This window comes from Tamandua tetradactyla, chromosome 17 (genome assembly GCF_023851605.1).
Source record: "Tamandua tetradactyla isolate mTamTet1 chromosome 17, mTamTet1.pri, whole genome shotgun sequence".
Taxonomy (NCBI): Eukaryota; Metazoa; Chordata; class Mammalia; order Pilosa; family Myrmecophagidae; genus Tamandua; species Tamandua tetradactyla.
In genome coordinates, this window is record NC_135343.1 from 34,808,726 (window position 1) to 34,836,075 (window position 27,350).

A 27,350-nucleotide genomic window follows, 5' to 3' on the forward strand; every position below is an offset into this window, starting at 1 on the left:
CTATCTCTTAATCTAAAAAAAGAGCACTAATAACAACTGATTGCCTGATTTTGATGCTTTGTATTAGCCTGTTTGGGGCATTAAAAGAACAATGGAAAGGAAAATCTTCACCTTAGAGTTGAGACCCAGTGACTATACACAGTATTCAGGAAGAACAGAGTAATAACTAACACCCACCCAAGAATGTTCCGTGCCAACTAGATGACTCTGTTGGTTGTGGTATTACATGAGAAGAGCCTTTGCAGAGGGAAGGTTTCTAGTATGATCACTCTATCTTTAAACTTCTGGGGAGTTCTGTAGTTAGGTACTTTTTTTCAGTGGAAAAGGCAGGTTAAGTCTTTTCTGAACAAAAAATGCTCAAGAACAGCTTTTTCTGAACTTTGCTATGGGTAATGATAAAGAGGGTGTCTACTCTCCAGTCTTGATATACTTTAATGTTTTGTAATAACTTAAAAAAACATACTTTTTAAAAATACCACTAGTTTTTGTTTTTTGCCATTTTAAGCAAGTATTTGTTATGACTGTACATTTATTAATGCCAAATCTTAGTAAATACTTTACACATTAGTTTTTAATGCATCTGATAATTCAAAAAGTAACACCATTATCTTTTTTAGAATTGTGAAATACAATGTATATCAAAAAAGCAATAAATTTCCAGGTACATTTTAACAAGTAGTTATAGAACAGATTTTAAAGTTTGGTATGTATTATAGTTCCACGACTTTTTGTTTTTCCTGCTAGATGTTCCAAGACACTGAAGACCAACAGAAATATCAATGTAATGATTTAGCAATCATACTTATTTGTTAAAAGGCAATGAATTTGAAGGTACATTGCAACAGTAAGTTGTAGAACAGAGTTCAGAATTTGGTATGGGTTACAATTCCATAATTTTAGGTTTTTATTTTTGGCTGCTGTAAGGTTCTAGAGGCTAAAAGAAAGATCTGTATAATGATTCACAATTTGTTAAACCTGACCTTCTCTGTATAATTCCACCATCACCTTTGATCTTTCTTCCACTCTTTAGGGGGTAACTTTCATGTTGGAAGGGGCTGTCGATAATATGAATAGGGGATGGAACTGGTAGATGTTCCAGAGAGGCTGGCCCCTCTGCACCCCAGGATCTATCTGGTCCAGGGACCCATCTGGAGGTTGTAGGTTTTGGACAGTTATCCTAGTGCATGGAACCCTTGTAGAATCTTATATAATGCCATAGGTATTCTTTAGGATTGGCTGGAATGGTTTTGATTGGGATTTGGCAAGTTATGATAGTTAGAAATATCTAACTGAAGCATGTGTAAGAATGACCTCCGGTATAGCCTGTTGACTCTATTGGAACTCTCTCAGCCACTGATACCTTGTTTGTTACACTGCTTCTCCCCCTTTTGGTCAGGGTGGCATTGTCGATCCCACAGTGCCAGGGCCAGGCTCATCCCTGGGGGTCATCTCCCACACCACCTGGGAGACTTTTCATCCTGGATGTCATGTCCCACATAGGGGGTAGGGCAATGATTTCACTTGCAGAGTTGGGCTTAGAAAGAGAAAGGCCACATTTGAGCAAGAAGAGAGGTTCTCTGCAGGTGACTCAGGAATACCTATAGGTAGGCTAAGCTCTGCTACATACATAAGCTTCACAAGAGCAGGCTTCAAGATCAAGGGCTTGGCCTACTGATTTAGGTGTCCCTAATGTTTGGCACATTATTTGGGGTTTCCCTGGTGGTAAAGTTTAACAGTTCCATAATTTTTCTCCCTTCCCTCTGGGGACTTTGCCAGAACTTTTTGATTATCTGCTTAATATTTTCTGGTATGTATCCAGGCATTAGATTAAGCTATACAGGATTAAAGGCTCTCATTCTTATTCCATGCTCCCTGTGTTTGGATTGTTTAAAAGATCTATCCAGACAGGTTGAGTTAAATTATGTGCCACAGAAAAACTAGGTTCTAGACAACCATTATCTTTTTAATTAAAGATTTTGATGGCACTAAATACCTTTATCTGTCAATTAAAAAAATCCACCAAGGAATTCCTCCAGTGAAGATGATGGAGTAGGAACCTTCAAGACTCAGTACTTCTACCAAAAAAAACTATTTAGCAGGCAGAAACTGTCCAAAACAACTAGTTTGAAACGCCAGAGACCAGAAAAACACTGTACAGCATCCTAGGAAGAATGGGAGGAAGAGGCTGATAAGACTAAGAACTGTAAATTAATCTCTCTGCATGGCAGCTACCAGAGCCCATCGTCCACTCTCATGACCGGATGCCATGGAGCCAGTCCCTTGCTAGCTGCTGGGGACAGAAAGGGACCTAAAAATCCTCTTCTCCAAGAACAAGGGTGGTTATGGACCGTCACTGATTACAGTATTTGATTAGTGAATTTGGATTGCTAGTTTCGGGCTCTGAGGGCAACTATTGTTTCGGCTTGCTCTGGATGAAAGCAGCTGAGCCATTGTTTCAGCCAACCCCCGGACAAAAGTGGTGACAGCCATTGTTTCAGCTCTCCCCACACAGGGTAAGAGGCAGTGGAGATTTAAGGATGCAGTGCTTCCTCAGGGCTGTGGGGGACAGTTAGCTGAAAGGCTACAGTTGCTGTATAGTCCGAGAAAGCTCAGCTTTTGGGAGCCATTGGAAAAACTTTTGGTGTCCTTCCAGAACCTTTCCTCAGGGCACTTTGGAGCCAGTCTGTGCTCTATTTATGGGCACCTGGCCATGTTTTGTCTGAAAAAGACTGAATTGGGAAAGTGCTTCCTGGGGTGAGTTTTTGCAAAAGCAGCAAGAAATAGCAAAAACAGTGTAAAAACTATAGAGGCGATCAGTCTAGGACAAAGTCCTGCTGGCTTCAGAACTTTGGAGAGGAAAGGGAGTAGTATCCCCTTGGAAACAAAGGATCCAACCAAACTCCCTATAAACAGGGGGACTCCAATAAAACTAACAAGCAGAAGCTCAGGATAAGACAGAGGCTCAGTAAAACAGGAAAACTCTGCACAAGTCATTTGCCTTAGGCAAAACTTGCTCATAGGCAGGCTGAGGCTGATGAAAGTCTGTCTTATCACCAGCCAGTTACAAAAGCAGGAAAGAGACATCCCAGGGAGTAAATCCCAGAGTTAAAATTTTAACATTTTAAAATATTTTAGTATACAGTGTGCAACATGTCCAGTGTTCTCATTGTTTTTCTTTTTCTTTTTATTGAGGTGTATTATATATTCACATACCATACTATTGTCTTTCGACATTGGTATGGTTCTTGTCAGAGCAATTAGGCAAGAAAAAGAAATAAAATATATCCAAATTGGAAAAGAAGTAAAACTTTCCCTATTTGCAAATGATATCATATACGCAGAAAATCCTGAGAAATCCACAACAAAGCTCCTCAGACAGATAAACAAATTCATCAAAGTGACAGGGTTCGAGATCAACACGCAAAACTCAGTAGTTTCATGGTTCAGTGGTAGAATGCTTGCCTTCCATATGGGAGACCTGGGTTTAATTCCTAACCATGCACCACCCCCCAAAACAAACAAACAGACAAAAAACTCGGTAGTCTTTCTGTACACAGGCAATGATCAATTGGAAAAAGAAACAACAGCAATTTGCTAAAAGAATCAAATATCTAGGAATAAATCTGAGTATGAAAAGGACTTGCATACAGAAATCTATAGACCATAGCTAAAAGAAATTAAAGAAGACCTAAATAAATGGAAGGATATTTCATGTTCATGGATTTGAAGACTAAATAATCATTAAAATGTCAGTACCACCCAAAGCAATTTATAGATTCAATGCAATGCCCATAAAAATTCCAACAACCTTCTTTGTAGAAATGGAAAAGCCAATCATCAGATTTATATGGAAGGATACAGGGGAGTTGAATAATTATAGCCGTCTTGAAAATGAACAAAGTTGGAGGACTCACATTTCCCTATTTAAAACTTATTACAAAGCCACAGTAATCAAAACAACCTAGTAGTGGCTCAAGGACTGACACATAGACCACTAGAATTGAGTTGAGAGCTCAGTAGACAACCCTTACATTTATGGCCAACTGATTTTTGATGTGGTGTCAGAGACTACTCAACTGGGGCAGAATCATCTCTTCAACAAATGGTGCAGGGGAAAACTGGGTCTCCATTTGCAAAAAGGAGGAGGATCCCTACTTCATATCATATACAAAAATCAACTCAAAATGGATCAAAGCCCTAACACAAGAGCGAGAAATATCAGACTCCTAGAAGAAAACATAAGCATGAATACATAAGGAAGTTAAGGAAGCATCTTTAGGACCTTGTGTTAAAAAATGTTTTTTTTTAGACTTTATAGCCAAAGCTCAAGAAACAAAAGAAAAAATAGATAAATGGGACTTCATCAAAATCAAAACTATTTTTTCTCAAAGGATCATAAAAGTAAAAAACAACCTACACAGTGAGAAAATATTTGGAACCACGTAGCCAATAAAAGATTATATCTAGAACATATAAGTTCTTCAACTTAACAAAAAGACGTACAACCATTTTAAACGTGAGCAAAATACTTACTTACACAGACATCTCTTCAGAGAAGATATACATATGGCCAGAAAGCAAATGAAAAAATGCTCAACATTAGCCATAAAGGAAATGAAAATCAGAACCACATTGCATTACCATTTCACATCCACCATAATGGCTGCCATTAAAAAAAAAAAGAAAGTAATGCATTGGTGATGATATGGAGAAACTGGACTCTCATTCATTTCTTGTTGCAATTTAAAATGGTGCAGCTGCTGTGGAGGACATTTTGGCAGTTCTTCAGAAATCTAAGTATAGAAGCACCATATGACCCTACAATTCTACTACTCAGTTTATGCCCCAGAGAATTGAAAGCAGGGACTCAAACATATTTGCACACTGATGTTCATAGTAGCATTATTTACAAATGCCAAAAGATGGAGGCACCAGAATGTCTATCAACTGATGAGTGGATAAACAAAATGTGGTATATACATACAATGAAATATTGTTCACCTGTAAAAAGGAGTAAAGTCCTCATATATATGAACTTGAAGCCATCATTTGGCTTCACAAAAGGACAAGTATTGTATTATCTCACTGATTTGAAGCAATTAGAGTAAGGAAACTCATAGAGTCAGAATCTAGAATATAGATTACCAGGGGATAGGGTGGTAATGTATTTTCTTGCTCTTTAAAGAACTTAAATCATCACAGTCCCCTCACTTCTTTTTTTCTTTTAATATTTCAATTGTATTTTCATACTTCCCAGTTTGTTTTTAAAGCAGCCTTTTAAAATATATTCATTGATATATATCCAAATGAATTTAAAATTAAAGTCATCTCAAAGTATACAATAATTACCTATAAATGAACACTGATAAAAGAACACATCCTATTTTTTAAGGACTTCAGCATAATAGAATTCTCTTTTTCCAGCTTTTCAAACTGTTTGTTTTCCCATCTAAGCCAATATAAGACATTTGGGTTATATGTGCATATAATACAGACATATTCATCAAAGTGAGCATGAGATGAAACAGCATACAGTGTCCTTTCTGGATATAACTAAATTTTCAGAGGCAGAGTGATCCGAATGGTAGCAAAAAGTTCATTTTCTTATGAAATAAACTAGGTAAACAAAAATTAAGAATAGTCCTAAATATTTATACTATAAATCATTCTCTTTCCTATTCTTTTATTTATTTATTTACTTTTGCATGGGCAGGCTCCAGGAATCCAACCTGGGTCTCTAGCTTAGTAGGTGAAAATTCTGCCACTGAACTACGGTTGCCGGCCCTTTCCTATTCTTTTAACATTCAAGCATGCACCTGGGCGTGTGAATTGAAATACTTCCAATCAAGATTGTGAACTCCTATGACTAGGGGGTATGTAATTCAATAAAAGACCCTGGGTAAAAAGAGGTGTAGTATAGGTTAATAGAGGACATTTTTCCCGTTATATATATCGGCTTATTAAAGAAGTAGATTATTTAGAAATCTCAGTGGGCTGAGATATTGACATGGGCCTGAAAGTGATGTTTTAATTATTTTTTAAGATCATAATTAAGCATATTAGAAGGCTAGCCATTATTGGATAGTACCTTAAGGTTAAACACTGAAAAGAAATGATTGTTACAATATATTTTGTGGTTCTACTATTTTGTTTGTTCCTTTATTTTTGTACTTGGTACAAGAGCTCCAATTTGTTGAAGTACGTTTAATGTATTCCATAATTTCAAAAAAATTACTATATTTAAGTAGTTCATCTATAATACATCTTATCTAAAAATATTCTTAGCATAATGAACCATGAATTTTAAATACATGATTTTTCTTTCAAAACATTTTCTTCTCTCCATGGCAGTTAAGTAGTGCTAGTATAGTGAATTGTGAGAATTGGATGAAACAATGCATTTAACATAGAATCTGACACTGGGAAGGAATTCAATAAAAATTGGTCATTATTGTTAAAATGCATATAGTAACTAAACTAGACATTATCTTGTTTTACATATCAATCAGTTAGGCTTCCAGACATTTTTCCATGAATAGGACTGGTTGACCACCATCTGCACATGCAAATGCAAATACATGAACACACACGCGCATGCATGCACACACACATACACTCACAATTTGTACCTGGTCCACATAGCCAAAACAAAAACGAGTGCCCACTTAGACCCATTCCTCATACCTACTGACTCCTAAATCGAGAGGAATTAGTGCTAACTTATTAGATGGAATGTTTTTGGTAGTAAGAAAGTAGTAGAGCTAAGAATGGCTTTTCCTGGAGCTGGTGCAGGTTTTTTCTGAGCTTATCTGTTTTAAACATTGACAGCAGCTCTAATTTTCCTGTTGCTTTTTATAGATGTATCTTCTTATTGTTTGCTACTTTTTAACATAGACTATCAATTTTCTCTCCTCTGCTTCTCTTCTGAATTTAAAATTTATTTTCAAAGATAAATTAAGTTTGAGGTGTGAGTCTTGTTTGGTACATGGGTTTAATAAACCTGGTCTGCTGGTTAATTACTGCTCAAATTCTGGAAAGTTTGTATATTATTAAAAAAATTATATATTTTTTATTTTATGAGGTTTGTATGTGCCTCTCTAGTTTCTGCAGTTGAGCATAAAGTTGTGACATATAATGGTTTACTTAGGTGTTGGCAGGAAATTTCTGCCATACTTTGTGCTCAAGTACATTTACTTGTTCTTATAAATCAGGTGTTGTTGCCTCTGCCTCTGCTTCAGCTTCAGATGTCAGTCCATCAATAGCATGTGCAGTGCACCAGGTACATTTCAGGAACCACTTGGCAACCTGAATATAATCCTTTGTTGTAGTCAGATGTACCTCTATTGTAATGTTTCTAGAGCTTTGGCCTGCTTTAGAGAGAGTTGACTCTGCTCCTCCCTCCCTCATTTAACTAGAAAAACATATATATACACACACACTTGAGAGTTTATTTTTTCTGCATTTGACTTTGGAAGTAAATAACTTAGTGTTTCCTATTTCAGAATTGTAAATAAGATGGCTGTATCACTAAAGAAATGGAAATTCTCTCTCAAACCCTGCTCTGAACATATCACAGTATATAGGAGCATTTCAGTAATTAGTAAACCCTATGTGGTCATTATCATTGGAATGGTACATGTGGGATATAACTTTTATTTACTTCCATCAATTATATATTTATAACTATAAAAGCCTTAGATATGGTAGCTATGTAGAGGTGTCATTTTATTAGTTACTAGTCTTAATCAGATTTGGATTCGAATTTAACTTTATGGATTTTACTTAGGAAATGAGCAGAGTATTTTACTGTGTTCCTTGAAACCATTATTCTCCTCAGAAGTTCCTCAAATTTCATCCTGGGGAAGGGTAAGGGAAGCTGAGTAAAGAGGGCTCTGGTCTCAATATCTATTTCAGTTTGAGTACCTCCAGTGTTTTCTTTTGAATTACTGAGGTTGGACAAAAGATTTAATTTGAAAGATGATTCTGAAGATAAAATAAATTTTTATGCCACCAGATTAGTAGAAAGGTCTAGGGATTAGGAAACCTAAATTCTAGTTCTGGATGTCCCATTAACTAGTTCTTTAGTGTTGGATAAGTTACTTATAAATGTCTTTCTCCGTTTTTTTTTTTTTATTATTAATTAAAGAAAAAAAAGAAATTAACACAACGTTTAGAAATCATTCCATTCTACATATGCAATCAGTAATTCTTAACATCATCACATAGATGCATGATCATCATTTCTTAGTACATTTGCATCGATTTAGGAAAAGAACTAGCAAAACAACAGAAAAAGATATAGAATGTCAATATAGAGAAAAAAATAAAAATAATAATAATAGTAAAAAAAAAAAAAGAAAAAAAGACAAACAAACAGACAGACAAAAAAAAACCTATAGCTCAGATGCAGCTTCATTCAGTGTTTTAACATGATTACTTTACAATTAGGTATTATTGTGCTGTCCATTTTTCAGTTTTTGTATCTAGTCCTGTTGCACAGTCTGTATCCCTTCAGCTCCAATTACCCATTACCCTGCTGGTAATATAATGCAACTGGACTCTACTGGACTCTGTTACCAATGACATATTCCCCAAGTTTATTCTCGAATATCCGTTCACATCAGTGGGACCATACAGTATTTGTCCTTTAGTTTTTGGCTAGACTCACTCAGCATAATGTTCTCTAGGTCCATCCATGTTATTACATGCTTCATAAGTTTATTCTGTCTTAAAGCTGCATAATATTCCATCATATGTATATACCACAGTTTGTTCAGCCACTCGTCTGTTGATGGACATTTTGGCTGTTTCCATCTCTTTGCAATTGTAAATAACGCTGCTATAAACATTGGTGTGCAAATGTCCATTTCTGTCTTTGCCCTTAAGTCCTTTGAGTAGATACCTAGCAATGGTATTGCTGGGTCATATGGCAATTCTATATTCAGCTTTTTGAGGAACCACAACTGCCTTCCACAGTGGTTGCACCATTTGACATTCCCACCAACAGTGGATAAGTGTGCCTCTTTCTCCGCATCCTCTCCAGCACTTGTCATTTTCTGTTTTGTTGATAATGGCCATTCTGGTGGGTGTGAGATGATATCTCATTGTGGTTTTGAGTTGCATTTCTCTAATGACCAGGGACATTGAGCATCTCTTCATGTGCCTTTTGGCCATTTGTATTTCCTCTTCTGAGAGGTGTCTGTTCAAGTCTTTTTCCCATTTTGTAATTGGGTTGGCTGTCTTTTTGTTGTTGAGTTGAACAATCTCTTTATAAATTCTGGATACTAGACCTTTATCTGATATGTCGTTTCCAAATATTGTCTCCCATTGTGTAGGCTGTCTTTCTACTTTCTTGATGAAGTTCTTTGATGCACAAAAGTGTTTAATTTTGAGGAGTTCCCATTTATTTATTTCCTTCTTCAGTGCTCTTGCTTTAGGTTTAAGGTCCATAAAACCACCTCCAATTGTAAGTTTCATAAGATATCCCAACATTTTCCTCTAACTGTTTTATAGTCTTAGACCTAATGTTTAGATCTTTGATCCATTTTGAGTTAACTTTTGTATAGGGTGTGAGATACAGGTCTTCTTTCCTTCTTTTGCATATGGATATCCAGTTCTCTAGGCACCATTTATTGAAGAGACTGTTCTGTCCCAGGTGAGTTGGCTTGACTGCCTTATCAAAGATCAAATGTCCATAGATGAGAGGGTCTATATCTGAGCACTCTATTCGATTCCATTGGTCGATATATCTATCTTTATGCCAATACCATGCTGTTTTGACCACTGTGGCTTCATAATATGCCTTAAAGTCCGGCAGCGTGAGACCTTCAGCTTCATTTTTTTTCCTCAAGATACTTTTAGCAATTTGGGGCACCCTGCCCTTCCAGATAAATTTGCTTATTGGTTTTTCTATTTCTGAAAAATAAGTTGTTGGGATTTTGATTGGTATTGCATTGAATCTGTAAATCAATTTAGGTAGGATTGACATCTTAACTATATTTAGTCTTCCAATCCATGAACACGGTATGCCCTTCCATCTATTTAGGTCTTCTGTGATTTCTTTTAGCAGTTTTTTGTAGTTTTCTTTATATAGGTTTTTTGTCTCTTTAGTTAAATTTATTCCTAGGTATTTTATTCTTTTAGTTGCAATTGTAAATGGGATTCGTTTCTTGATTTCCCCCTCAGCTTGTTCATTGCTAGTGTATAGAAATGCTACAGATTTTTGAAAGTTGATCTTGTAACCTGATACTTTGCTGTACTCATTTATCAGCTCTAGAAGTTTTGTTGTGAATTTTTCCAGGTTTTCGACGTATAGTATCATATCGTCTGCAAACAGTGATAGTTTTACTTCTTCCTTTCCAATTTTGATGCCTTATATTTCTTTTTCTTGTCTAATTGCTCTGACTAGAACCTCCAACACCATGTTGAATAATAGTGGTGATAGTGGACATCCTTGTCTTGTTCCTGATCTTAGGGGGAAAGTTTTCCATTTTTCCCCATTGAGGATGATATTAGCTGTGGGTTTTTCATATATTCCCTCTATCATTTTAAGGAAGTTCCCTTGTATTCCTATCTTTTGAAGTGTTTTCAACAGGAAAGGATGTTGAATCTTGTCAAATGCCTTCTCTGCATCAATTGAGATGATCATGTGATTTTTCTGCTTTGATTTGTTGATATGGTGTATTACATTAATTGATTTTCTTATGTTGAACCATCCTTGCATACCTGGGATGAATCCTACTTGGTCATATGTATAATTCTTTTAATGTGTTGTTGGATTCGATTTGCTAGAATTTTATTGAGGATTTTTGCATCTATATTCATTAGAGAGATTGGTCTGTAGTTTTCTTTTTTTGTAATATCTTTGCCTGGTTTTGATATGAGGGTGATGTTGGCTTCATAGAATGAATTAGGTATTTTTCCCTCCACTTCTATTATGTTGAAGAGTTTGAGGAGAGTTGGTACTAATTCTTTCTGGAATGTTTGATAGAATTCACATGTGAAGCCATCTGGTCCTGGACTTTTCTTTTTAGGAAGCTTTTGAATGACTGATTCAATTTTTTTACTTGTGATTGGTTTGTTGAGGTCATCTATTTCTTCTTGAGTCAAAGTTGGTTGTTCATGTCTTTCCAGGAACCTGTCCATTTCATCTAAATTGTTGTATTTATTTGCATAAAGTTGTTCATAGTATCCTGTTATTACCTCCTTTATTTCTGTGAGGTCAGTAGTTATGTCTCCTCTTCCATTTCTGATCTTATTTATTTGCATCCTCTCTCTTCTTCTTTTTGTCAATCTTGCTAAGGGCCCATCAATCTTATTGATTTTCTCATAGAACCAACTTCTGGTCTTATTGATTTTCTCTATTGTTTTCATGTTTTCAATTTCATTTATTTCTGCTCTAATCTTTGTTATTTCTTTCCTTTTGCTTGCTTTGGGGTTAGTTTGCTGTTTTTCTCCAGTTCTTCCAAGTGGACAGTTAATTCCTGCATTTTTGCCTTTTCTTCTTTTCTGATATAGGCATTTAGGGCAATAAATTTCCCTCGTAGCACTGCCTTTGCTGCGTCCCATAAGTTTTGATATGTTGTGTTTTCGTTTTCATTCACCTCAAGGTATTTACTAATTTCTCTTGCAATTTCTTCTTTTACCCACTCGTTGTTTAGGAGTGTGTTGTTGACCCTCCACGTATTTGTGAATTTTCTGGCACTCCACCTATTATTGATTTCCAACTTCATTCCTTTATGATCCGAGAAAGTGTTGTGTATGATTTCAATCTTTTTAAATTTGTTGAGACTTGCTTTGTGACCCAGCATATGGTCTATCTTTGAGAATGATCCATGAGCACTTGAGAAAAAGGTGTATCCTGCTGTTGTGGGATGTAATGTCCTATAAATGTCTGTTAAGTCTAGCTCATTTATAGTAATATTCAGATTCTCTATTTCTTTATTGATCCTCTGTTTAGATGTTCTGTCCATTGATGTGAGTGGTGAATTGAAGTCTCCAACTATTATGGTATATGTGTCTGTTTCCCTTTTCAGTGTTCACAGTGTATTTCTCACGTATTTAGGGGCATTCCGGTTCGGTGCATAAATATTTATGATTGTTATGTCTTCTTGTTGAATTGTTCCTTTTATCAGTAGATAGTGTCCTTCTTTGTCTCTTTTAACTATTTTACATTTGAAGTCTAATTTGTTGGATATTAGTATAGCTACTCCTGCTCTTTTCTGGTTGTTATTTGCATGAAATATCTTTTCCCAACCTTTCACTTTCAACCTATGTTTATCTTTGGGTCTAAGATGTGTTTCCTGTAGACAGCATATAGAAGGATCCTGTTTTTTAATCCATTCTGCCAGTCTGTGTCTTTTGATTGGGGAATTCAGTCCATTAACATTTAGTGTTATTGCTGTTTGGATAATATTTTCCTCTACCATTTTGCTTTTTGTATTATGTGCATCATATCTGATTTTCCTTCTTTCCACACTCTTCTCCATACCTCTCTCTTCTGTCTTTTCGTATCTGACTCTAGTGCTCCCTTTAGTATTTCTTGCAGAGCTGGTCTCTTGGTCACAAATTCTCTCAGAGACTTTTTGTCTGAGAATGTTTTAATTTCTCCCTCATTTTTGAAGGACAATTTTGCTGGATATAGAAGTCTTGGTTGGCAGTTTTTCTCTTTTAGTAGTTTAAATATGTCATCCCACTGTCTTCTAGCTTCCATGGTTTCTGCTGAGAAATATACACATAGTCTTATTGGGTTTCCCTTGTATGTGTTGGATTGTTTTTCTCTTGCTGCTTTCAAGAGCCTCTCTTTCTCTTTGACCTCTGACAGTCTAACTAGTAAGTGTCTTGGAGAACGCCTATTTGGGTCTCTTGTCTTTGGAGTGCGCTGCACTTCTTGGATCTGTAATTTTAGGTCTTTCATAAGAGTTGGGAAATTTTCAGTGATAATTTCTTCCATTAGTTTTTCTCCTCCTTTCCCCTTCTCTTCTCCTTGTGGGACACTCACAACACATATATTTGTGCGGTTCATATTGTCCTTGAGTTCCCTGATCCCCTGTTCAGATTTTTCCATTCTTTTCCCTATAGTTTCTGTTTCTTTTTGGAATTCAGATGTTCCATCCTCCAAATCACTAATTCTGTGTTCTGTCTCTTTAAATCTATCATTGTAGATATCCATTGTTTTTTCCATCTTTTCTACTTTGTCCTTCACTTCCGTAAGTTGTGTGATTTGTTTTTTCTGGTTTTCTATTTCTCCTTTTTGTTCAGCCCATGTCTTCTTCATGTCCTCCGTCAGTTTATCGATTTCGTTTTTGTAGAGGTTTTCCATTTCTGTTCGTATATTCAGCATTAGTTGTCTCAGCTCCTGTATCTCATTTGAACTATTGGTTTGTTCCTTTGGCTGGGCCTTATTTTCAGTTTTCTGCGCGTGATCCGTTATCTTCTGCTGGCGTCTGGGCATTTAATCAGATTTCCCTGGGTGTTGGACCCAACAGGTTGAAAGATTTTTCTGTGAAATCTCTGGGTTCTGGTTTTCTTATCCTGCCCAGTAGGTGGTGCTCGTGGCACTCGTTTGTCTGCGGGTCCCACCAGTAAAAGGTGCTGTGGGTCCTTGAACTTTGGAAAACTTTCGCCGTGGGGGAGGTTTGCTAGTCGAAGCGGCTTGGAGGAGTGCCAATCCGAAACTCCCAGCCAGCCCGGGAATCCGAATGCGGGGAGGGTCGCCGGCCACTGCAGCCCGCGAGAGCGCCCGTCCGAATCTCCCAGCCGGCCCGGGGCGCCAAGCGTGGCGGTAGGGCACCAGCCACCGTGGCCCGGGGGAGTGCACCGTTCCCAGCCGGACCAGGAAGCCACGTGTTTGGAAGGGACCCCGGTCACCGTTCTCCGCGGCCTGGGGATCTCCGATGTAATTCTCCCAGCTGGTCCGGGGGACCGTGCGTGGGGGAGGCACCAGCCATGGCTTGAGGGGACCGCCTGTCCAATTCTCCCAGCCGGCCCGGGAAGGGGGGAGGGAGGAACTCAGGCCGCCTGCGACCCCGGTCCGGGGAAGCCCACGCCCCTCGGCGATCTCACCTGAGCAGGTTCTCCCAGCCAATCAGCCGTTCCAGAATGGGGTACGCTGTCTTCTTGATCTCTGTTGTGGCTCTGGGAGCTGGTTTGTATCGTTTCTACTCCCCTAGTAGCTGTTCTGGAGGAGGAACTAAGACCCGCGCGTCTTACTAAGCCGCCATCTTCTCCCTTCCGTTTTTCTTTTTTGTATATAAAATGTTACTAATTTTATCAACTTACTAGATTTGTTTTGAGATACTGATTTTAAAAACTCTATCATGAGCCAAAAGTATAAAGTACCCATAAAAATTCTGTTAAAATAGCAGCAACACTCACTGACTGAGATATCCAAAATAGTTGAGTTTTGTTGTAGAATGAAGGCGTTATTTCCTATTTTTTAAAATAAGTTTTTTGACAGCCTTCTGTAAAACCTTAATTTCAAATGGAAGTTAGTGACTATTTCTATACATATATATGAATGCATGTGTATGCACATATAGGTCTGTGGTTTTAAAAATTTATATAGATTTTCTTTCACATTCTCACTGAGAATAAGTGAAATTTAACTTGATTCCCAAGAGAAAGAAAATCCAGTATGCTTGCATTAATTTCTACCCTTTGTATGACAAGAAAATTATGCTTGAATATTGGGTTAGCACATTTCTGAATCTGACTCTTAAGTGACTCTGTTTACTTGTGTTGGATGCCATTTCATTTTTTTCTTGATCAAGCAGAGAACAGGAACTTTGTGTTTTCTTTAGGAAGCTGTCTGGCCTTGATATTAATTTAAATCCTGTGTAAAATCACAGGGACAAGAATAAAAATCATTATTTAGAAAAACTCTCAATAACAGTGTTTTAAAGAGAACAAGTTTTAAAGCTTTAAAGAGAACAAGATTGTGTTCTTCCCTTTTCCCTAATGGGATATCAGAATGGCCTTTCTTATTTGGAGTTCATTAGCAGCCTTGATTCAAAGATGGTGTGACAATAGCACTATAGATTAAGGTGATACTGTCTGATTTTCTGTCTCTTGCACTCCCTATGCCCTTTAAGTGTTTGGAATGCAGCTGCTGCCAGCATCACAGGTGTAGAGAGCCCACGTTACAGTTTCGAGCATACCCAGCCAATTTCTGTGGGATAGTATAAAAACTGAGTATCTGCTTATAGAGTTAAATTTGAAATATTCCTGAAAGGTTGTATTTTCTATCATCTGGAATTTAACATAATTAAATATCTGAAAATAAGTGTTTTTTTCTTTATTTAAACCTCTTTCTACTAAGCAAACAGAAAAAGTCCTTAGAACCAGGAGTTTTCTATAGGAATTATGAAGCAGATCAAGTATTTTCTGGTGCAGCCACAGGTAGCTTTTTTATTTATTTATTATTTTTATTGACAGATATTCACACACATGCAGCCCATACATGGTGTATAATCAGTGACTCACAGTATCATCACATAGTTGTGTATTCATCACCATGATCATTTTAAAACATTTACATCACTCCTGAAAAAGAAATAATAAGAAAAAAGAAAAAACTCATACATATCGTACCCCTTACCCCTCCCTCTCATTGACCACTAGTATTTCCATCTACCTTTTATCCCCTCTAATATTCATTTTTTATCTATATTTTGTTACTCATTTGTCCATACCCTGGATAAAAGGGGCATGAGACACAGGGTTTCCACAATCACACAGTCACATTGTAAAGTATATCTTTATTCAGTCATCTTAAAGAATCAGGCTACTAGAACACAGGTCCGGAGTTTCAGGGACTTCCCTCCAGCCACTTAAAAACACCACACACTAAAAAGGGTTATCTATATAATGCATAAGAATAACATCTAGGATAACCTCTTGACCCTGTTTGAAATCTCTCAGTCACTGAAACTTTAATTTATCTCATTTCTCTCTTCTCCCTTTTGCCCAAGAAGACTTTCTCAATCTCTTGATGCCAGGTCCTGGCTCATCGTGGGATTTCTGTCCCATGGTGCCAGGGAGATTTATACCCCTGGGAGTCATGTCCTACACAGGAGGGAAGGCAGTGAGTTCACCTGCCTAGTTGTCTTAGAGAGACAGGCCACATCTGAGCAACAAAGGAGGTTCTCTGGAGATGACTCTTAGGCATAATTTTAAGTAGGCTTAGCCTATCCTCTGCAGGAATAAGGGGCAGATCAACAATCAACCTGTTGATTTGGTTGTCCCTAGTAATTGCAAGAATATCACAAATTCTCCATATGGGCAAGTTGACTATTTCCTCCTATCTCCCCAGTCCCCAAAGGGACTTTGCAAATACTTCTTTATTCAGTCACAGGTAGTTGTATTTGTCCAAAAGTCCTTCTGAGAAAAGTTTTAGCAACTCTTTAATGATTATAATAGTAGCTATTTGTCAAGTATCTCTTATGAATTAATTCTTAAAACAATATTTTAAGGTAAGAATTACTATCCTCAGAGAATTTAAGCATGAACCCAACGTACAACTAAGCAACAGGGCTAGAGAGCTGAACATAATTATCCCCTGACTAAAAAACTCATTTTCTTTTCCTCATCATGCCCCCTCTCAGGGAAAACTCAGTGAAACCCTCATAAAATATGTCTCACCTTTCAGAAAGCATGATCTGCCTTTAAAACAAGTTATGTCAAATGAATGATCTTTTTTTTTTTTTTTTTTTTGGTGAAATTAGGCTTAATGTCCTTGAGAATTAAAATCCAAAAGATCTAAATTAAAATTTTTCAGGAAGAAAGTTTAAGGTTGGAATGCTTGGCATTATAGATCACCAGCAGTGATTTGCCTTTCTTAGGGTTTTAGTGCACCCCTATGAACTCAGTTTTGTTTGTGTTATGTTCTTTAGTAAGGAAATTTCCTTGACCATTGATTGCCATTTTCCTATTCATAGCTTCTATATCACTGATTCACAAGACATTATGAGGATCTTTTTAATCTATGTCACCAAAAACTTTGCTCTCCCTCCAAATGTCAGTAATTAACATGGAGATGCGATATTATATCTAGTCAGTAGAAGCCATTATCTGACACATGATGTGCTTCAGCCTGAAATTTCTTTTATTCATGGCTTTAGTTTATTTTAAATGAATCCATTTCTACTCTACAGAAAAATACTTCTAGTTTTGATTTTTGTCAAATACTTTGACATTTGTAAATTGAGGTATGCTTTCTATGCCTGTTTTATCAATACAAGAAGTTAAGTAATTACTGAGCTGCTTTTAAGCATTTTGTTGTGCTGGTGCTGAGGTAATGGTACTACTGGTAAAACATCCCTTTGACGCAGATGGCATATTAAAGCCAGTTAAAACCTGTGCCTTCCAAGAGGTATTTAAAAGGAATTGAAATAACCCTTTATTTTTCAGGCCAAACAATACTCCAAACCTATTTTTCTGTGAAGATGTAGACACATGAGAAGATTATCAACTGTCCTCTAACTTTGGACAAGGAACATTGAGTGTTACTTTCACCCACTAAATACACATTGTTTTATTCAAAGATGGCAAACCCTATCATCATCTTGAGATTTGTCTATGAGTCAGAGCCTTTAGAAATACCAGCTAAGCCAGTGGTACTGGATATAGCTTCAAGAAAAGGGAATAGCTTGTATCTTGGCCATTTGGAGATTAAACAAGAATAGCAGCCACTGTTCATTGAAGATTCCTCTATTTAATAATGCCTAGGTGGTCTAAGTGTATCTTTTCAAAATACTAGACTTGAGTTCACTGTCTTATTTCGGATTTCTTTGTGGTTTTTTTTGCTCATCCTTAATTTTATAATTTTTATTTTAAAAACCAAATCTGTTTGGAATCATTTTTCAGTTTCATAAGGAGTGAAGAAAGGTTTTTATGTTTTTTCCCTACTCATTCAGTAGTACCTAATATATAGAAAATATATCCCTATTTACTTTGTCCTTAAATCTAATTTGCGTTTACATGAACTTTACCTCTGATCTCCTACCAAATAATTGGGAACAGTAGCAGGAGATGACTCATCTGTAGTTCTCTTGCCTGTTTATATACAAGGTATTAAACTCAGGAAGTCTTAAGGTTTGAAATACAATGAAGCTGAAACAAAGATGTCATTCTGGTGTTAGAGAGAAGGTAGAAGGGTAGTAGTATTCTTTCATATGAATAGAAAGGGAGGAAGCCTAAGTGTTGAACCTGGGAAATTTAACCTAACCAATTCCTTTTTGTTTTTTCACAATCACACAGTTACATTTTAAAAACTATATCATTATACAGTCATCTTCAAGAAAAATGGCTACTGGAACACAGCTCTACAGTTTCAGGTTCTTCTTCTAGCCAATCTAGTACACCGTGAACTGAAAATGGGATATCTATCTAGTGGGTAAGAATAACCTCTTGACTCTGTTTGAAATCTCTCAGCCACTGACACTTTTTTTTCTCATTTCTCTCTTAACCCTGTTGGTTGAGAAATTTTCTCAATCCCTTGATGCTGAGTCCCAGCTCATCCCAGGATTTATGTACCACACTGCCAGAATGGTTTACACCCCTGGGAGTCATGTCCCATGTGGAGGGGTAAGGACAGTGAGTTCACTTGCCATGTCACCTTAGAGAGAGAGAGAGCCCACATTTAAGCAACAAAAGAGGTTCTCTGGGGGGTGACGCTGAGGGATAATTTTAAGTAGGTTTAACCTATCCTTTGCTAGAATAAATTTCATAGGGGCGAACCCCAAGATCAAGGGCTCGGCCTATTGATTTGGTTGTGTATTGATTTTGCTTGTGAGAATATCAGGAATTCACCAAATGTGGAAGTTGTAATTTTCTCCCTTTCTCTCCATTCCCCCAAGGGGACTTTGCAAATACTTTTTTATTCACTTTCAAATCACTCTGGGATTTAGCTTGGCTAACCTAACCAATTCCTTTTATTTCTTTGTGTTTTAAAGGTCCCTCGATTATGGAGATTTCTCCCTGATTCCTCAAGTTTGAGTTAGTTCCTCCTGTTTGGCTATCTTCCATAGTGTTCCTTTTCCTTTTGTATATGCCCATCACATTTGTAGTTCCTTACTTGGTATGTGCTTCACCAAACATTCAGGACCATGTGCTTATCACAGTACCAGACATAGTGGTGCCAAATAAAGACTTATTGTATGAATGAACAAATCAGATGTTATAAGAGGCTAGTTGTTTTGAGTATTTTCCTAACTCATTTTCCCTTGAAATTTGGTTCTCCATAGTAAGTACTCTCCCCTAAAGTCTGTGAACTAACTTGACTAAGCAAAGATTGAGAAAGGAAAGTTAAAAATGAATATGGAGTAAGTGAACTGTTCTGACGGAGAGTCTTGTCTTGTATAAATTTACAGGGTGGGTACTAACTGTGTGTGGTAGTTAGATTCATTTATCAACTTGGCCAGGTGAAGGCACCTAGTTCAGTTGCTGTGGACTTGAGCCAATGGTATGTGAACCTCATCTGTTGTCAATTTACATCTGCAGTTGGCTAGGAAGCGTGCCTGCTGCAGTGAATGATGTTTGACTCAATTGGCTGGTGCTTAAATGAGAGAGCGCAACGTAGCACAGCCTATGCAGCTCGGCATTCCTCATCTCAGCACTCGCAGCTCAGCCCAGGCCTTTGGAGATGCAAAAAGAAGTCACCCCGGGGAAAGTTGTTGGGACCCAGAGGCCTGGAAAGAAGGCCAGCAGAGACCATCCTGTGCCTTCCCACGTAAGGAAGAACCTCAGTGGAAAGTTAGCTGCCTTTCCTCTGAAAAACTAACAAAATAAACCCCCTTTTATTAAAAGCTAATTCGTTTCTGGTGTGTTGCATTCCGGCAGCTAGCAAACTAGAACAGATTTGGTACCAGCAGTGGGGTGCTGCTGCTGTTTGCAAATACCAGATCTGTTGAAACGGTGTTTTGGATGGCTAAGAGGAAGACTTTGGAGGAACTGTGAAGAGACTGATGAAGAAGTCCTGGAGTGCTTGAAGACACTGTTGGTGTAAATGGAACTACTGCCAATCTTGACAAAGGAGTACACAAAAGGGAGAGATTGGAGTTTGCAGAGTGAGAACCATGGAAGCTCGAGTCTGAAGCCAAGAAACCTCGGCCAGGAGAGTGGACCCACCCATATACATGGAGAAGGTCGGTTTACCCTGAAGGGTGAGGATGAGCCTCCCATCTTGTTGCAGTGGAACATTTCTATAGACTTGTTTTAATTGGGACATTTTTTTGGCCTTAGAATTGTGAACTAGCAACTCATTAAATTCCCCCTTTTAAAAGACATTCCATTTCTAGTATATTGAATTCTGGCAGCTGGCAAACTAGGACAATGCCAAAGACATCTAATTCAGTCAGCTGACCTCACTTTTTTTTTAATTAATTAAAGAAAAAAAGAAATTAACATAACATTTAGAAATCATTCCATTCTACATATGCAATCAGTAATTCTTAACATCATCACATAGATGCATGATCATCATTTCTTAGTACATTTGCATCGATTTAGGAAAAGAACTAGCAAAACAACAGAAAAAGACATAGAATGCTAATATAGAGAAAAAAATAAAAGTAATAATAATAATTAAAAAAACACACAAACAAAAAACTATAGCTCAGATGCAACTTCATTCAGTGTTTTAACATAATTACATTACAATTAGGTATTATTGTGCTGTCCATTTTTGAGTTTTTGTATCTAGTCCTGTTGCACAGTCTGTATCCCTTCAGCTCCAATTACCCATTATCTTACCCTGTTTCTATCTCCTGCTGGACTCTGTTACCAATGACATATTCCAAGTTTATTCTCGAATGTCGGTTCACATCAGTGGGACCATACAGTATTTGTCCTTTAGTTTTTGACTAGACTCACTCAGCATAATGTTCTCTAGGTCCATCCATGTTATTACATGCTTCATAAGTTTATTCTGTCTTAAAGCTGCATAATATTCCATCGTATGTATATACCACAGTTTGTTTAGCCACTCATCTGTTGATGGACATTTTGGCTGTTTCCATCTCTTTGCAATTGTAAATAATGCTGCTATAAACATTGGTGTGCAAGTGTCTGTTTGTGTCTTTGCCCTTAAGTCTTTTGAGTAGATACCTAGCAATGGTATTGCTGGGTCATATGGCAATTCTATATTCAGTTTTTTGAGGAACCACCAAACTGCCTTCCACAGTGGTTGCACCATTTGACATTCCCACCAACAGTGGATAAGTGTGCCTCTTTCTCCACATCCTCTCCAGCACTTGTTATTTTCTGTTTTGTTGATAATGGCCATTCTGGTGGGTGTGAGATGATATCTCATTGTGGTTTTGATTTGCATTTCTCTAATGGCCAGGGACATTGATATCTCTTCATGTGCCTTTTGGCCATTTGTATTTCCTCTTCTGAGAGGTGTCTGTTCAAGTCTTTTTCCCATTTTGTAATTGGGTTGGCTGTCTTTTTGTTGTTGAGTTGAACAATCTCATTATAAATTCTGGATACTAGACCTTTATCTGATATGTCATTTCCAAATACTGTCTCCCATTGTGTAGGCTGTCTTTCTACTTTCTTGATGAAGTTCTTTGATGCACAAAAGTGTTTAATTTTGAGGAGCTCCCATTTATTTATTTCTTTCTTCAGTGCTCTTGCTTTAGGTTTAAGGTCCATAAAACCGCCTCCAATTGTAAGTTTCATAAGATATCTCCCTACATTTTCCTCTAACTGATTTATGGTCTTAGACCTAATGTTTAGATCTTTGATCCATTTTGAGTTAACTTTTGTATAGGGTGTGAGATACGGGTCTTCTTTCATTCTTTTGCATATGGATATCCAGTTCTCTAGGCACCATTTATTGAAGAGACTGTTCTGTCCCAGGTGAGTTGGCTTGACTGCCTTATCAAAGATCAAATGCCCATAGATGAGAGGGTCTATATCTGAGCACTCTATTCGATTCCGTTGGTCGATATATCTATCTTTATGCCAATACCATGCTGTTTTGACCACTGTGGCTTCATAATATGCCTTAAAGTCCGGCAGCATGAGACCTCCAGCTTCGTTTTTTTTCCTCAAGATACTTTTAGCAATTCGGGACACCCTGCCCTTCCAGATAAATTTGCTTATTGGTTTTTCTATTTCTGAAAAATAAGTTGTTGGGATTTTGATTGGTATTGCATTGAATCTGTAAATCAATTTAGGTAGGATTGACATCTTAACTATATTTAGTCTTCCAATCCATGAACACGGTATGCCCTTCCATCTATTTAGGTCTTCTGTGATTTCTTTTAGCAGTTTTTTGTAGTTTTCTTTATATAGGTTTTTTGTCTCTTTAGTTAAATTTATTCCTAGGTATTTTATTCTTTTAGTTGCAATTGTAAATGGGATTCGTTTCTTGATTTCCCCCTCAGCTTGTTCATTGCTAGTGTATAGAAATGCTACAGATTTTTGAAAGTTGATCTTGTAACCTGATACTTTGCTGTACTCATTTATTAGCTCTGGTAGTTTTGTTGTGGATTTTTCCGGGTTTTTGACGTATAATATCATATTGTCTGCAAACAGTGATAGTTTTACTTCTTCCTTTCCAATTTTGATGCCTTGTATTTCTTTTTCTTGTCTAATTGCTCTGGCTAGAACCTCCAACACAATGTTGAATAATAGTGGTGATAATGGACATCCTTGTCTTGTTCCTGATCTTAGGGGGAAAGTTTTCAATTTTTCCCCATTGAGGATGATATTAGCTGTGGGTTTTTCATATATTCCCTCTATCATTTTAAGGAAGTTCCCTTGTATTCCTATCTTTTGAAGTGTTTTCAACAGGAAAGGATGTTGAATCTTGTCGAATGCCTTCTCTGCATCAATTGAGATGATCATGTGATTTTTCTGCTTTGATTTGTTGATATGGTGTATTACATTAATTGATTTTCTTATGTTGAACCATCCTTGCATACCTGGGATGAATCCTACTTGGTCATATGTATAATTCTTTTAATGTGTTGTTGGATTCGATTTGCTAGAATTTTATTGAGGATTTTTGCATCTATATTCATTAGAGAGATTGGTCTATAGTTTTCTTTTTTTGTAATATCGTTGCCTGGTTTTGGTATGAGGGTGATGTTGGCTTCATAGAATGAATTAGGTAGCTTTCCCTCCACTTCAATTTTTTTGAAGGGTTTGAAGAGAGTTGGTACTAATTCTTTCTGAAATGTTTGGTAGAATTCACATATGAAGCCATCTGGTCCTGGACTTTTCTTTTTAGAAAGCTTTTGAATGACTGATTCAATTTCTTTACTTGTGATTGGTTTGTTGAGGTCATCTATTTCTTCTTGAGTCAAAGTTGGTTATTCATATCTTTCCAGGAACCCGTCCATTTCATCTAAATTGTTGTATTTATTTGCATAAAGTTGTTCATAGTATCCTGTTATTACCTCCTTTATTTCTGTGAGGTCAGTAGTTATGTCTCCTCTTCCATTTCTGATCTTATTTATTTGCATCCTCTCTCTTCTTCTTTTTGTCAATCTTGCTAAGGGCCCATCAATCTTATTGATTTTCTCATAGAACCAACTTCTGGTCTTATTGATTTTCTCTATTGTTTTCATGTTTTCAATTTCATTTATTTCTGCTCTAATCTTTGTTATTTCTTTCCTTTTGCTTGCTTTGGGGTTAGTTTGCTGTTTTTCTCCAGTTCTTCCAAGTGGACAGTTAATTCCTGCATTTTTGCCTTTTCTTCTTTTCTGATAAAGGCATTTAGGGCAATAAATTTCCCTCGTAGCACTGCCTTTGCTGCGTCCCATAGGTTTTGATATGTTGTGTTTTCATTTTCATTCACCTCGAGATATTTACTAATTTCTCTTGCAATTTCTTCCTTGACCCACTCGCTGTTTAAGAGTGTGTTGTTGAGCCTCCACGTATTTGTGAATTTTCTGGCACTCCGCCTATTATTGATTTCCAACTTCATTCCTTTATGATCCGAGAAAGTGTTGCGTGTGATTTCAGTCTTTTTAAATTTGTTGAGACTTGCTTTGTGACCCAGCATATGGTCTATCTTTGAGAATGATCCATGAGCACTTGAGAAAAAGGTGTATCCTGCTGTTGTGGGATGTAATGTCCTATAAATGTCTGTTAAGTCTAGCTCATTTATAGTAATATTCAGATTCTCTATTTCTTTATTGATCCTCTGTCTAGATGTTCTGTCCATTGATGTGAGTGGTGAATTGAAGTCTCCAACTATTATGGTATATGTGTCTATTTCCGTTTTCAGTGTTTGCAGTGTATTCCTCACGTATTTTGGGGCATTCTGGTTCGGTGCATAAATATTTATGATTGTTATGTGTTCTTGTTGAGTTGTTCCTTTTATTAGTAGATAGTGTCCTTCTTTGTCTGTTTTAACTATTTTACATTTGAAGTCTAATTTGTTGGATATTAGTATAGCTACTCCTGCTCTTTTCTGGTTGTTATTTGCATGAAATATCTTTTCCCAACCTTTCACTTTCAACCTGTGTTTATCTTTGGGTCTAAGATGTGTTTCCTGTAGACAGCATATAGAAGGATCCTGTTTTTTAATCCATTCTGCCAGTCTATGTCTTTTGATTGGGAAATTCAGTCCATTAACATTTAGTGTTATTACTGTTTGGATAATATTTTCCTCTATCATTTTGCCTTTTGTATATATATATCATATCTGATTTTTCTTCTTTCTACACTCTTCTCCATACCTCTCACTTCTGTCTTTTCGTACCTGACTCTAGTGCTCCCTTTAGTATTTCTTGCAGAGCTGGTCTCTTGGTCACAAATTCTCTCAGTGACTTTTTGTCTGAGAATGTTTTAATTTCTCCCTCATTTTTGAAGGACAATTTTGCTGGATATAGAAGTCTTGGTTGGCAGTTTTTCTCTTTTAGTAATTTAAATATATCATCCCACTGTCTTCTAGTTTCCATGGTTTCTGCTGAGAAATATACACATAGTCTTATTGGGTTTCCCTTGTATGTGATGGATTGTTTTTCTCTTGCTGCTTTCAAGATCCTCTCTTTCTCTTTGACCTCTGACATTCTAACTAGTAAGTGTCTTGGAGAATGCCTATTTGGGTCTATTCTCTTTAGGGTGCACTGCACTTCTTGGATCTTTAATTTTAGGTCTTTCATAAGAGTTGGGAAATTTTCAGTGATAAATTCTTCCATTAGTTTTTCTCCTCCTTTTCCCTTCTCTTCTCCTTCTGGGTCACCCACAATACATATATTTGTGCACTTCATATTGTCTCTCAGTTCCCTGATCCCCTGTTCAAATTTTTCCATTCTTTTCCCTACAGTTTCTGTTTCTTTTTGGAAATCAGATGTTCCATCCTCCAATTCACTAATTCTAGCTTCTGTCTCTTTACATCTACCATTGTAGGTATCCATTGTTTTTTCCATCTTTTCTACTTTGTCCTTCACTCCCATAAGTTCTGTGATTTGTTTTTTCAGTTTTTCTATTTCTTCTTTTTGTTCAGCCCATATCTTCTTCATGTCCTCCCTCAATTTATCGATTTCGTTTTTGAAGAGGTTTTCCATTTCTGTTTGTATATTCAGCATTAGTTGTCTCAGCTCCTGTATCTCATTTGAACTATTTGTCTCTTCGTTTGACTGGGCCATATCTTCAATTTTCCGAGCGTGATCTGTTATCTTCTGCTGGCATCTGGGCATTTAATCAGATTTCCCTGGGTGTGGGACCCAGCAGGTTGAAAGATTTTTCTGTAACGAAATCTCTGGGCTCTGTTTTTCTTATCCTGCCCAGTAGGTGGCGCTCGTTGCGCTCGTCTGTCTGCGGGTCCCACTAGTAAAAGATGCTGTGGCTCCTTTAACTTTGGAAAACTCTCGCTGTAGGGGAGGGTCGCCAGCCGATGCGGCTTGGGGGAGTGCCAATCCGAATCTCCCAGCCGACCCGGGAATCCGCGCGTGGGGAGGGTCGCCGACCTCCACGGTTCAGTGAAGCGCCTGTCCAAATTTCCCAGCCGACCCTGGGCTCCAAGCGTGGTGGGGGGGCGCCGGCCTCCGTGGCTTGGGGGAGTGCTTGTCCAAATTTCCCAGCCGGCCTGGGGCGCCAAGCGTAGCGGGGGGGGCGCCGGCCACCATGGCTTGGAGGAGTGCCTATCCACCGTTCCCAGCCGGACCGGGAAGCCACGTGTTTGGAACGGACCCCGGTCGCCGGTCTCCGCTGCTTGGGGGATCTCCGATCCAATTCTCCCAGCTGGTCTGGGGGGCCGCACATGGTGGGGGGTGCCTGCTGCCGCAGCTTGAGGGGTTCGCCTGTCCAATTCTCCCAGCCGGCCTGGGAAGGAGGGAGGGAGGGACTCCGGCCGCCTACCGCCTCAGCCCGGGGAAGCTCACACCCCTCGGTGATCTCACCACAGCGGGTTCCTCCAGCCAGTCAGCCATTCCAGAATGGGGTACGCTGACTTCTCGGTCTCTGTTGTGGCTCCGGGAGCTGTTCTGTATCGTTTGTACTTCCCTAGTAGCTGTTCTGTAGGAGGAACTAAGACCCGCGCGTCTTACTACGCCGCCATCTTCTCCGGAAGTCCCCCTGATCTCACTTTTTAAAGACTCAAATTTATGCTATACACAGCTTCCAAATTGAACTGGAAGAATAGTAATTAAGAGTTTCTCATCTCTTTTTTCAGAGAGTATATCATCCACTCTTCTCAGTCTGTTTCCAGTGGGATGACTACAACTTACTCAAAAAGAGTCCCTTAACCATCCTGTTTTTCCTTACTTATTATAGCAGTTGCGTTAAGTTCAATTTCCAGTAACAGAGATCCAATCCTTTGAAAGGATTGAAGTTTACTTTTCTTTTATATGAAAGTCCAGAGATAGGCTCTGTACCACTTAGTCCTCAGAGTTCCGACTTTTCAACAGATCATTCTATTGTTCCTCATGGTCCAAGAGACTTATATTCACATCTCAGGCATAAGGATGGAGGAAGATTCCTTGAAGTTGCTTTAGCAACTCTTCCACTTATATTCCATTGACTAGGACTTAGTTACATAGCCATACCTAGCTGTAAGAGAGGGAGGGACGTGTCTTTATTCTGAGCAGTCATTTACGTGTTTTATTACTATGGAAGGAAAAAAGATGGATGTTGCGGGGCAGATGACAATCTGTCACAAGCACTATGATTTCTGTTTCATTCATTGAGGAATAAATAACACAATTTTATGTCAATTTTAACAGACTTTCTTTGGGATATTATTATAAGAACTATGAGAGTAGAATGAGATGAAGAGAAATTAGAACTGGCACAAGGTATGTGTTACTGTATCACACAACCTCTTTTTTCTTTTTGAATTTCCATAGTATCAGTATAGAGTTTTTTTTTCTCAATAAGCCCTTCAGTTTCTT

General features: G+C 37.8%; 1 protein-coding gene across 5 annotated transcripts in view; it reads left to right on the top strand.

Moving 5' to 3' along the window:
- The window catches only part of COMMD1 (copper metabolism domain containing 1), a 225,920-nt gene that overhangs the window by 119,282 nt on the left and 79,288 nt on the right, over positions 1-27,350 (top strand). The window lies entirely within an intron of this gene.